This window comes from Saccostrea cucullata, unplaced genomic scaffold, assembly GCF_032062105.1.
Source record: "Saccostrea cucullata isolate Sc308-1 unplaced genomic scaffold, CSIRO_AGI_Scuc_v1 ctg18102, whole genome shotgun sequence".
NCBI classification, from domain to species: Eukaryota; Metazoa; Mollusca; class Bivalvia; order Ostreida; family Ostreidae; genus Saccostrea; species Saccostrea cuccullata.
Window position 1 is genome coordinate 1 of NW_026922250.1, and position 12,099 is coordinate 12,099.

General features: G+C 33.5%; 1 long non-coding RNA gene and 1 pseudogene across 1 annotated transcript; both read left to right on the plus strand.

The window, feature by feature from the left end:
- The first annotated feature begins 1,555 nt into the window (after nucleotides 1–1,555).
- Nucleotides 1,556–2,232, plus strand: LOC134261467 (uncharacterized). Its single transcript, XR_009990821.1, has 2 exons — nucleotides 1,556–1,654; nucleotides 2,116–2,232. It is a non-coding gene; the product is annotated as an uncharacterized LOC134261467 (long non-coding RNA).
- A 7,577-nt stretch (nucleotides 2,233–9,809) lies between these two features.
- LOC134261466 (uncharacterized) lies at nucleotides 9,810–11,798 on the plus strand (annotated as a pseudogene).
- Nucleotides 11,799–12,099: the final 301 nt, after the last annotated feature.

Genomic DNA, 12,099 nt, shown 5'->3' on the forward strand with positions numbered 1-12,099 from the left:
TTAGTTGAAATTTTCTCTTCACCTATTGTTAGAGCTCGCATTGCGAGTGGCGCTTTGCACTGCCAGGATTTGAAATTCACTTATATATAACTCACAAAATGCCAGTTAGATTATCCAAATAGCGAGTTAAAAACTTTGTAGCTCACAAATTTTTGTGAGTTGATTTTTTTTCATTGTTAATTTCACCTGGGAAAAAATCTATCTGACATCCCCCATTTTTAAACCCATGTCCGACGATCAGGCCTTTAATAAAAAAGATCCATTCAAATTACCTCCAGGTTTTTCCAAAATCTGTGTAGTTTGATCAAACAGCTGATTACATTTATTCAAATAAAATTAATTGTAGCTTAACTTGAGACATAAAATGTGTCAACCTAGTTAACATTTACCTTAAATATTAAGAGTAATCATTATTGTAACAACAGTTTACCCCCGCAACTTTTTGAAGTTTGTTTACTGCCACTAGTCAGCCATGTTGGGTGCCATGTTAGGTCTCCACTGTAAATATAACACCTGGTTTATTCAGTCCGGGGATGTTTGACTCTATTAATCATAAGAAAATAACCTGACCTATCGAACAATGCTTTTTTTGGAATGTTACATTCCAAGAAACAATGAAACAATGTTTAACATGTTTTCTTTTAACCTCATGTAGAAAATTTTGAATTTTTTTTTTTCTCTTTGAAAATTGATAAATAGATAGAGATTTATTTTTAGAAAGCTTTCATTTCAAAATTTCGAGTTGTCTTTTGAAATTGCGAGTTCATTTTTTTGGAACTTGCAATTATTTGCTAGTAGTAATTTTAGGGAGTTTCTATCCCTGTATGACTGCTCACTGTGCTCACTATTATGAGATTCATAGAGACACGTACCAGACCATAGTTAAGATCATCATGGTCAAAATACCACTTTGATGTCTTACTTCTTGATCAGATTTATTGTAATAGAACACAAAAAGTTTAAATTTTTTCATGTTGTTCATAACCCATAATATTCCATTTTTTTGCAGGCGGAAATGACAGTGGAGATGATGAATCGTTACGTCAGTCCCATTAACCCTGCTGTTTTTCCACACTTGACAGTTGTACTTCTAGGAATAGGCATCTTCTTCATGGCCTGGTTCTTTGTGTATCCTTTTAAACTGCAATTCTATATATACAGTGTATATTGTTTTTTATGAAAACTGTTAATCTATTAGTCTTTGTCCAATCCCCATAGTCAGAGAGTATTTGCATCAAATATGGAGATATCCCACAGAATTACTAAATGAAACTCCAGTTTTATAAAACTTCAAAAAGACCAAAGAATTAGGCACTTTTGAAAGGCATTCATGAAAAGTGAAAATTTCATTAATCTGTCACATGAAGAAAAAAAACTTTATAAAGTAAAAGTTCAGGTGTGGTCACCCAACAAAATCGTAGACATACTAGAAAAGTTTCGTATGCATTTCTCTTGCAGATCGCATGCCAAATATGCCCTTCAACTTACATACAGTTTACCTTAACAGCTGGATCAGATGACGAGGGTGACCTCAAACAAATTCACCCAATGACCTTTACAAAGAATTACTGGTATCCCTGGTAGCATCTGTGTTCATGGGATTCGGAGTCGTGTTCTTATTATTGTGGGTTGGCATTTATGTTTAGCGAAGAAGGTATGAAGAAACATTTCACAATTTTTATGTTGTATATGTACATTGTATATATTAAGTACACATCATGGTTTATCAACATTTTCTCCAATTTCTTTAAAAGAAGGTGTGTATTAACAAGAATGAAACTCATTTATGATTTAAGGTTCACATGTTTGATAAAGATCAAATTTAATTTAAATATGAACAATGTATTTAGAATACCTTGTTTGAAGAAAAAAATATGGAAAAAATATACCGGTACGTTAAAAAAAGAGAGATTTTTTTGGAATTTCAAGTATTTTGAACCCAAGTGACAAGACCACAAGATTATTTTTTGTCTGATTAGAGTAGCTGCTAATAAATATAATTCATGAACTACATGATTTTAAGTATAAATTATATATATATATACATATAATTATATGTTAATTCATGTAAGTATATATGTGTTTACTATTGTATATGATGCTTTTATCTTTCAGATCATAGAGACTGTAAGAGGAACATTCAGAAAACTTCAACGCAATTCATCTAGTTGTCATTTTACATATGTAATATTAATATATATACTTTTGTTAATAAAATGTTTAGTGTCGAAATTCTTTGATTTTTGTTGGTTTTTGAAAGCATATTAAAAAGTGGAAAGCACTTTGCATCTTAGATTATTGTACTTGTAATACAATGCAAAATATAACAAGAGGTCCAAGGCTACAATGCTCACCTGAGTAACTTTGGCCATGCTGTTCTTCACCAGGTATCCTCCCTTGCAATGGCACCGGTCTTCCCCCGATGGTTAATTTTTTGAACAATTTAGATTCTACATTACACCTGGATGCTTCAATGTAAGTTTCAACTTTTCTGGCCCTGTGGTTCTTGAGAGGAAGATTTTTAAATATTTTGCCTATATATCTGTATATTACAATGTTAAACTTGGATTTCTTGTTGTGGCCCCTGAATCTTGGATATATGTATCACTACTAGTCAAAAAGTTAACAAATAAGAACATCAAGATTTATGCACCCGCATTGATTTATCCTTGGCGTATATTGAGGTGTACACTGTATATTGTTTTTGTCCTGTCTGTTCAGCTGTTTGTTGTCAACTTTAACCATGGCCATAACTTTTGTACCATGAGAGATAGAGACTTCATATTTGGTATGCTTACTCCACTAATAGCTTTTTAAATGACATCAAGGTCAATGACCTTCATTGTGACCTATATGCTAAAAATAGTTTTTTCGAACTTTTGCCATAACTTTTTTGAACCATGAGAGAGACTTCATACTCCACTAATTAAGCCCTTTCAAATGAAATCAAGGTCATTGATGTTTGACCTTGACCTATATGCTAAGAGTGGATTATTTGAACTTTGTTGCCGCTGGGGGTATACTAGTAGTGTTTCACAAACACATCTTGTTTCCTTCAGATTTTCAACGAAATCGGTGTGAATAATAAATATGGTGTGGTGGTCAGCCGGTTCGATGGCCAGTGGCCAGATAGCTCAGTTGGTAGAGTACCTGACCAGAGTTTCAGGGGGTCTGGGTTCAAATCCCGGTCTGGTCCGCTGCATTTTCTCCTCTCCCGTTACATTTGGTGCCGTTCCATGCCCTGGAATTTACAGGTGAAAGACCTGCCAGGGATGAGCCTGGGTTGGGGTCTTTGGAGGACCAAAGACCTGTAAGGAGGGAGGAATGTGGCGGTCAGCCGGGTTCGATCGCTGGTGGCCAGATAGCTCAGTTGGTAGAGCACCTGACCGGAGTTTCAGGGGGCCCGGGTTCGAATCCCGGTCTGGTCCGCTGCATGCATTTTCTCCTCTCCCGTTACAATGGATTATGAAAATATTGATAGTGTTTTCCGTTGAGGTGATTTAAGCAAGAGTTATTCCCCATGACCACGATATTGTAAGTCTCTTCATTATTCAACCTCTTAGGCAAAACATGTTATAGGAAAAGGGTCTATAAATTCATGATATGGTACATGTGTTACTGAATGTTTATAATTGTGAATGTGCATTGTACATATTATTCAACTTATTTAAAATACTCAGGACACATCACTGTTAATATAGTAGCTGAACGTTGTTAAAATCATCATGTATACGTACATGTATTTGATAATATATTCAACTTGTTAAACTAAAATCTATCATGACGCCATTACTTTCAGCTTTATTTTTCCGTAACTGACTGCTCTAATAGAATTATGTAGAAAATAAAGTATTTTCGTGGAATTCAATTTGCATGAAAAGTATTCCCGATACCTATGTTAAATTTAACGTTATTTTAAAGAAGAGGCCATGATCATACAAATTACCGTTTTCGGAAAGACTAGGCAATCAGGATACATTTTTTTTTGGTCTGATGTGGAAAAAAGCTCTCATAGTCATGACTGCTTTTCTAAATTTTTTATTGGAAATTACAATGAATTATTTTTTACGTGGCATGTAGTTTTTGCCCGGTCGATCCCTCCATTTGTCTGACTTAGTTTAAGTTTGTCCACAAAACCTAAACTTTACCCATTACTTTTGATTGTTTGGAATGATGACTTTCATATGAAATTTCATAATTGCGTTAGCAAAATACTTAGCAAAATTTTTAACCAACTTTAACCTTGGCCATACATTTTGAATAGTTGGTGCTAAGGATTACACGTTGCATCTGAAATTCTTACTGAAAAGACCTTTCTTTGAGAATAAATATTTTTAACCCTATGACCTTGACTTTGGAATTTTACTCACTTTTAATAAAGATATAAAATGAGCTAAACATAGTTTCACAGTTGATAAACTAAGTTTATCGACTGTAAATTATAGTTTACAAACCGTAAACTTTAGTTAACAATTCGTTAACTATAGTTTTCATCTGTAAAACTATATTTAACGGTTGTTAACTATAGTTTACGAATGCTAATCTAAGTTTATCTGTCTTTAATAAAGTGTTAACATTAGATTTTGTTGATAAATGTAAACTATAATTTACAACCGTAAACTATAGTTAAGATTTGTTAATCATAGTTTCACAAATCGAAACTATATTTATCAGTTAACAGTTAACTATAGTTAAGAGTTGTTAATCATAGTTTCACAAATCATGAAACCATATTTATCAGTTAACAGTTAACTATAGTTAAGAGTTGTTAATCATAGTTTCACAAATCGAAACTATATTTATCAGTTAACAGTTATCTATAGTTAAGAGTTGTAACTATAGTTTACAAATCGTGAAACTGTATTTATCAGATAATCTATGCTTTGCAATCGCAAATGATCGTTTTCAGTGTTAAGTATACTTTACGGTTGTGAAACATAGATTATCGCGTTAACTAAGGTTTATAGATGTAAAATATAGATTAACGTTGTTAACTATAGTTTACAGCCCGTAAACTATAGTTCACAACCAATAAACATAGTTTATTAATTGTGAAACTATGATTAGCTCATTTTTGTGAATTTGGCGTGCCATATTTAGTATTCCATAAATCTGATTACTAATAATTGGTGCTAGGCCTTTCATATTATTTCAATGTCTATTTCGTGTGACAATACCTTCCCTTGGGCTCCATTAATTCTCACCATTTGTCCCTGACCTCAGGGTTTGACATGTTTCAAAAAACTTATAATCGATGCCGTAACTTTCCAACAGTTAGTGCTAGGGTTAATTTAAGTTTGTTATTTCACATTTATATTCCTTGAGCAGGCACGTAGCATCGTTTTTGAAAGTGAGAAAATTTAGCATCGTTTTTGAAAGTGAGAATTTTTTTTTTTACTTCCCTATAAAAGTTGAAAAGCAAAAAAAAAAAAAATGGAAATTGCCCAAACTCGAAAATCCTATTTCGTGCGGGGGGGGGGGTTTAAAGGCCAACTTTTTTTCAGGGCCAACTTCCTTTAACTTCCAATTTTTTCCTATATTTCCTTCCTATGAATATACAATGGTGAACAGTGGGGGGGGGGGGGGCAACCACCTTTTCGATGGACATTTTCTATAGTAAAGGTAATGTTGGGGAAAAAAGTGAGGAGGCCTGGCCCCCCTGTTGCTACGTGCCTGCTGACACAAGATCGTCAGGTAACATCCTTTTTTATCTTTTGTCTTTCACCTTGGAGTTGCTTTGCATTTGAGAAACTTTAACCTTTGTAAAGCTGCCTTACAGGTGTGTCAATGTTTAACAAACACATTTTGTTCAATATTAAAACATTCACAATGAATCTTCAAATCATTGAGTTGAAAAAAAAATAAATTATGACAACAGAGGATTTGATGTTTTGACTTGATGTATGATTTGAAAGAACATGTTTGAGGTTATCAAGTCAGAAACAAGTTCGAGGTCACTGGACAAAAAACTGTATATTAATTTCTTACTGTCTTTCTACACTGTATACTATTGTGAATCAGAGCCTGTGTTATGCCCTTGTCTCAAGTTCAAAATTGCTACGGATAAGTTGTTTTGACTGGATGTATGGTCAGAGAGAACAGGTGTGAATTTGTTAAGTCAGTTGAAATCCATACAGTATGCTCATAACCAGAGTGTGTCATGGGTTAATGCAAGGTCACGGTAATTATTTGGACACGTTCAGGATCACATTCCTTAATGTCTTTTTACTGGAGAAACATTGTAAGTTATACCACCGTACAAGATTGCTTATTACCTCGGTTTGACCTTGACTACATGCCCAAGGTCTTTTCTTCCTGTTCGCAGCTCCTATCCGTTGCTTCGTAACGAGCAGACTCTATATATAGTCTAGCATTCATCTCATGATTCAAATAATAGAAAAAGACACATTTTCTTTTGTTGTTTTTTTTTTTTCAATCAGTGAATGCTCACATAGACCATAAAGTACATATGTGACCACCCCCACCCACCCCCTTTACCTAACATGAAACTCGGGAAAGTGAATTTTACCGTGTTTCGGTTTTACACTTCGTGGCGATCGGAATATCCTGTATTTCGCAACCCCCTTTGATACAATAAACAATGCTTTGAGGTTTGAGTGCAGACGTAAAATCTTGTACTGTAAGTAAACAAATTATTCGTCTCTAAGCATGCTAAAATGCAAATTTGATTTAAACCGAATAATTCAGACAGAATTGCGGAATAACCACTTGAAATCATACATTTGTCTTTGACAACACATCGAACAATGTGTATGTTCAGTCGTTTTAATTGTTTAGGTAGACAGCATTGGTTGTCACGTCGTGCAATCATTGGTCAGAGTTCAATGACCTTTTTGATATTCATTTATTTTTTTATTTCCAATGACTTAACAAATTAGTGTACCGAAGTTGTGAATGGGAAAGACAGGGAGATGCACAGGGACTTGAGGCAATCTTAGCAAAATCGAGTATATAAAGAATAATAGGGGAGTTCCCATATCAAATCACCGTCTCAAGCCATGTCCGGAGTCCGCATCTAGCTCTCTCCTATCTGTGGCTGTTTGATCACAAAAAATGTCGTACTCTTGAATATTTGCGCCTCTGTATTGTGACGTCATATTTACCAGGTAGTCAGTTGCAAGTTTGGTCATAAAAAAATGTTAATCTCTGTTGAGATTCTGCTGGGCTAGATATTTGGACTGACACCCGCATTATCTCTGGACAGCTATTAATATTTCATGTATCGGAAATCAAGTCCCAACTTCGGCCAACTATAGCAAGAATAATTCACCTAAGCCACACAGCTGCTCGCTTCAGTTAAGTCATTTGGTTGTTTATTTGACTCTCTATCACTTTTATTTCGACATTGCTTACCTTTTAGGCATGTAAATCCCAACATAAAAATACTCACTGAAATTTCAGTTTTAAATATGGCTCCTGTAACGAAATTGTTTACCTCCTCAAACAAAAGAGTTCGTATAGTCTGTTTTTACCCTTGGTGAATCTGAACCAATGTCTTCTGTGGCTATTGAACATCAATTAATAGGGTAAAAACAGACTATATAAGAACTCTTTTATTTGAGGAGGTAGACAATTTCGTTACAGGAGCCATATTTAAAACTGAAATTTCAGTGAGTATTTTTATGTATAATACTCGGCCAAAGTCAATGGGACTTGATTTCCAGACATGAAATATTAATGGCTGTCCAGAGATTATGTGGGCGTCAGTCCAAATATCTAGCCCAGCAGAATCTCAACAGAGATTAAAAAATTGTATATAAAAATCAATTATTGTTTAATCTAATGTGTTGGTAAGTTTGTGTGGTGGTCAGCCTGGTTTTATTGTTAGACTAGTCGGTAGAGCACCTAGATTCAGGGGCCCAGGTTCAAATTTCAGTCTGGTCCGCTGTACTTAAATTTCCTATCCCATTACATTTGGCGCTGTGCCATATTCATATGATGAACTAATTTATGGCAAATTTTTAACCAAAAAGCATCTTATATAGAAATTTATCATTTTTTTTCCATTTCTTTGAAATAATACAAAAAAATCATTTAAAAATAACTAAAAGCTAATTTTCGGCCTTTCAATGCTGAAACTACTGGTTTAGGGATGTCTTAAAGATCTTTGAAATACAATTTTTGTGTGGTATTCCTCCTTTTAATTTAAATTTGTAAGATGTATTCTTCTTCCACAATTCTGGTTTTTTACCTGCTTCCCATACCTTCCAGACCAATTAACCCTAGTATCATGCGACTTATTGAGTACATTGTAAGATACAACATGACAAAGAAAAGTTAAATTCCGCAAATTTGACATGTGGAAAAATTTATAGATGCAATAAATTTGAACCAAGTATTTAAACACAAGAAGTTATAGATATACATGTATTAAAGTACTCGAAACATTAGAAAATGAACATCCTAGTTTAAATACCCATGTGTACTAGAGTGAATTCATGTATGTAAATATACTGCTACTAGAACTGTACTAGAATTTTACACCTGACTACCTGTATATGTAGAATGATGTATGGTTAAATCTCCTGTTGTATTTCAGAGACATTTGCCTAGTACCTGCACAGAGACATATAAACAAAATTAGAACTGAAACAGTGAAAAATGAATCTGAGATGCATTATTTATTGATTTCTGTGGAAAAAAAACCCAGGATTTTTACTGTTTAAGTGTTTAGGAGACATTGACTGATCTACAGACTGTAGACATTCTTCAGAACTTTTACAAAATGTACTGTTAACTAAAAAAGAAACCTATCTTTTTTGTTTCAATAATTGCAGACTACCTATAGTACATATTTGTAATACCTAAAGCGAAGGATATACTTAAAATAGAATGCAGGTAAATTAAGGTAAGAAAAAATTGCATGTTCTTACTGTCCCAGCATTTGAAATTAATTTGTTGTTTTTTTTCTCTTTGCTAGCCTGACAGGAAATTGTTATTTTCTTATTTTTGCTTCGGTACAGTCAGCAAAATGTAATCAATGATATTGCGCAGACTGATAGCATTGGATTACTATTTTTCTGCAGAATATTCACACTTAAGTCATGTAAAACAGTTATAAATTATTCTCAGGGATCACATTTTCCCTCTAATTAGACATGTTATGTCAGCCATTTTTTCCCATGCACCTAAACATACTAAGCTTTTAATTTTTTTTTCTTTCAGTGTTCCTCTAGAGGAAGGGCAAGATAAAAAAAAATAAAACAGTAATTAGAAATCATTAATTAACAATTAACAATGGCAGCAGTGACAACTCAACAACCTCAGGCCTCAGACCAGAGTGGCCCTGATTCTGTGCTGCTTAAGAGTGGCCCTGTTACTATAAGACGTTTAAGGAACTCAGAGGAGGACTTCAAATTCTTTGCAAGAGTGTTAGTCGAAGCCTTTGAAGGAAAATTTGTCTATGCTACAAGTAAACGCAGGTATGCATAAATTCTCTAACTATTTACCTGTAAAATGGTAATTCACTATGTTAACTGGGAAAATTTTTTACTACTTTGATTTTATTTTAAAACTTTACATTAGAACTCCTCAGTACATGGGCCTATTTTTTGAAAATACCCTTTGTTTATTAAATACCTATTTCTACATTTCTTGTATGTGTGATTTCTGTTCATTGAAAAATTAACTTAATTTTAAGAAAATTAAGATTAGTAATTTGTTTTTTTTTAATTGATCTTTCTATTATATTTTACACAGCCTTCCCGACATGGAACAATTCTTGATGAACAGTTCTTGATGAACAGAGAGAAATCTACCCCCGGAGTATTACGAGAGAAATCTGGTGGGGGGAGTATGAAGGGGAAAGGGCCTGCGCCTGTGTCCTGGTTTACAATGGAGATAGTGAAATCTTCCCGTAATATTTACTATTTAAACAAATTTCATTCAGTTTAACAAGACACCAGTCTAGTCATAAAATAAAAATTATAAATAAGAAGGAAAATATAAGATGATTTCAAATACAGAATTAATTAAGAGGAGAAAAAAGATTTATAATATAGTATAAAGATACTAAAGGTTTGTTTGTTTTTAAACAGGGAGAGAGAGGAGGACATGCCCCCACTTGGATGTACAGATATTTGTGGGTGAGGACATTTTTTTTTAATTTCATTACCCCCCTCCTCTCACTTTTCTTCTTATTTTACATTCATTACACTTTAATAACCAATAATATTGTTTGCATTTAAATCAAACGGTCAGAGTATCATTGTAGGCTTGTGTGTATGGATTGTGCTTTAGGGGGTGAGAAGGCCCCACCAGGAAAGTGCTATTTAGATGCCATTGGTGTAGATGCCAAATTTCGGGAAAGGGTGTAGGAAAAGTTATGCTAGACGCAGCTGATGCCGATGCAAGGAGAAAAGGATGCAAGGTATGGTGAATTTGTTTGATTTTTTTATAGGCAAAAGATTTAACATTCAAATTTGCTTGTTCTACTGGAAGTAATGCTGTATAAATTTTTAAATTTTTCTTAATTTTTGACACTTTCTGAAATTTAATCAAAATGCATTTCTATAAGTATCTTAAGTATGTTTCAATAAAACAAAATTAAATTAAGAAAAATTACAAACAGATGGTGGTTACATATGCAATTTACATGAGAATTTTCCATATTTTTCCTAATGTTGAAATATATTTGCAAACATGATTAAATAAATAAAGTTATTTCCTCATCCAAGTCAGTTTTTATAATAATTGCACCTTGTTCTTTATTGCAGTCAATTTACCTTAAGGTAGCCTGTGACAATCGGGCTAAGCACCTTTATGAGAGACATGGATATGTGCTCAAGGATAGAACCTCTCGCTGCTGCTGTATGTGGTGTCAAACAGGGATCAAAGTATGTACAGTGTATCTACAGTCTAACCTTGTTATATCAAACTCAATAGTGCCAAATAAAAACTTGAGAATTTTATTTTATAGATAATAGAAGGCAAAATTCCTTGCTTGTCGTAAAAGGCGACTAAATGGGGTGGTCCTTCGGATGAGACCGTATAAACCGAGGCCCCGTGTCACAGCAGGTGTGGCACGATAAAGATCCCTCCCTGCTCAAAGGCCGTAAGTGCCGAGCATAGGCCCAAATTTGCAGCCCTTCACCGGCAATGGTGACGTCTCCAAATCAGTGAAATATTCTGGAGAGGGACGTTAAACAGTATACAATCAATCAACTTAAAGAAAATATGGTTAGGACTTGCAAATCACTTTGACATATCCGTGGTATTTGAGTGATCAGTATCTGAGATACTAAAGTTTGACTGTAGTATCTTTTCATTTGTAAGAGTTTTCTATTAAACATCTCTGTTTGAGCAATGTGTATCTATCACAGTATGCTTAATATGTTGTTTAACATCAGAAATATTTTGTTTAAAAAAACACTGTTACCCCTCTGAATGCTGAAATTACACCATAACAATCAAAATGATTATCATTACTTGAGAAAACGTAAAATTCTCAGAACTTTGACTATGTTGCAGTTATTTTATTATTATTTTGTAGGAATTTCTAACAGTGGAAAAGTCATTGGAGTGATATTAAAAACTACTTGGAAGACTCTACTGGTGTCAGGAATTATATCTAATTGATTTCATTTGACTAATCATTAGTAGATATATCCTTTTACATGTGTATAATATGTGTCCTCGTCACTTGTGTACAGTTTATATATTTATATATTGTATTATTTTGTATTCATACATGAATTTGTTTTATGTCATATCCATTATTTTTCTTTTTAGTTTTCTGTTACTGCAACATATTTTTGATGTGGTTATGTTTTTTTTACATTTTACTTTTTTAGGCATAATATATTTTTTTAATTTTTGAGAAAGTCGTAAAAGTACATGTAATTAATATGTAGAGTGAAGATGTGTATGTTAAAATTTAGGGTTGTCATGATTATACGACTTAGATACACTGTACAGCTCAACGAACTTTTTAAACTCACATGGTTTTTCGCACAAATTAAGGTCACATTGTTATAATGCAAAATTGTGTAACGTGACAACAAAATGTATTTTAAAAGTGATTTATAGCTCAATTTTGATCTTATTCTATTACTTTAAATATAATTCACACATAGTAAT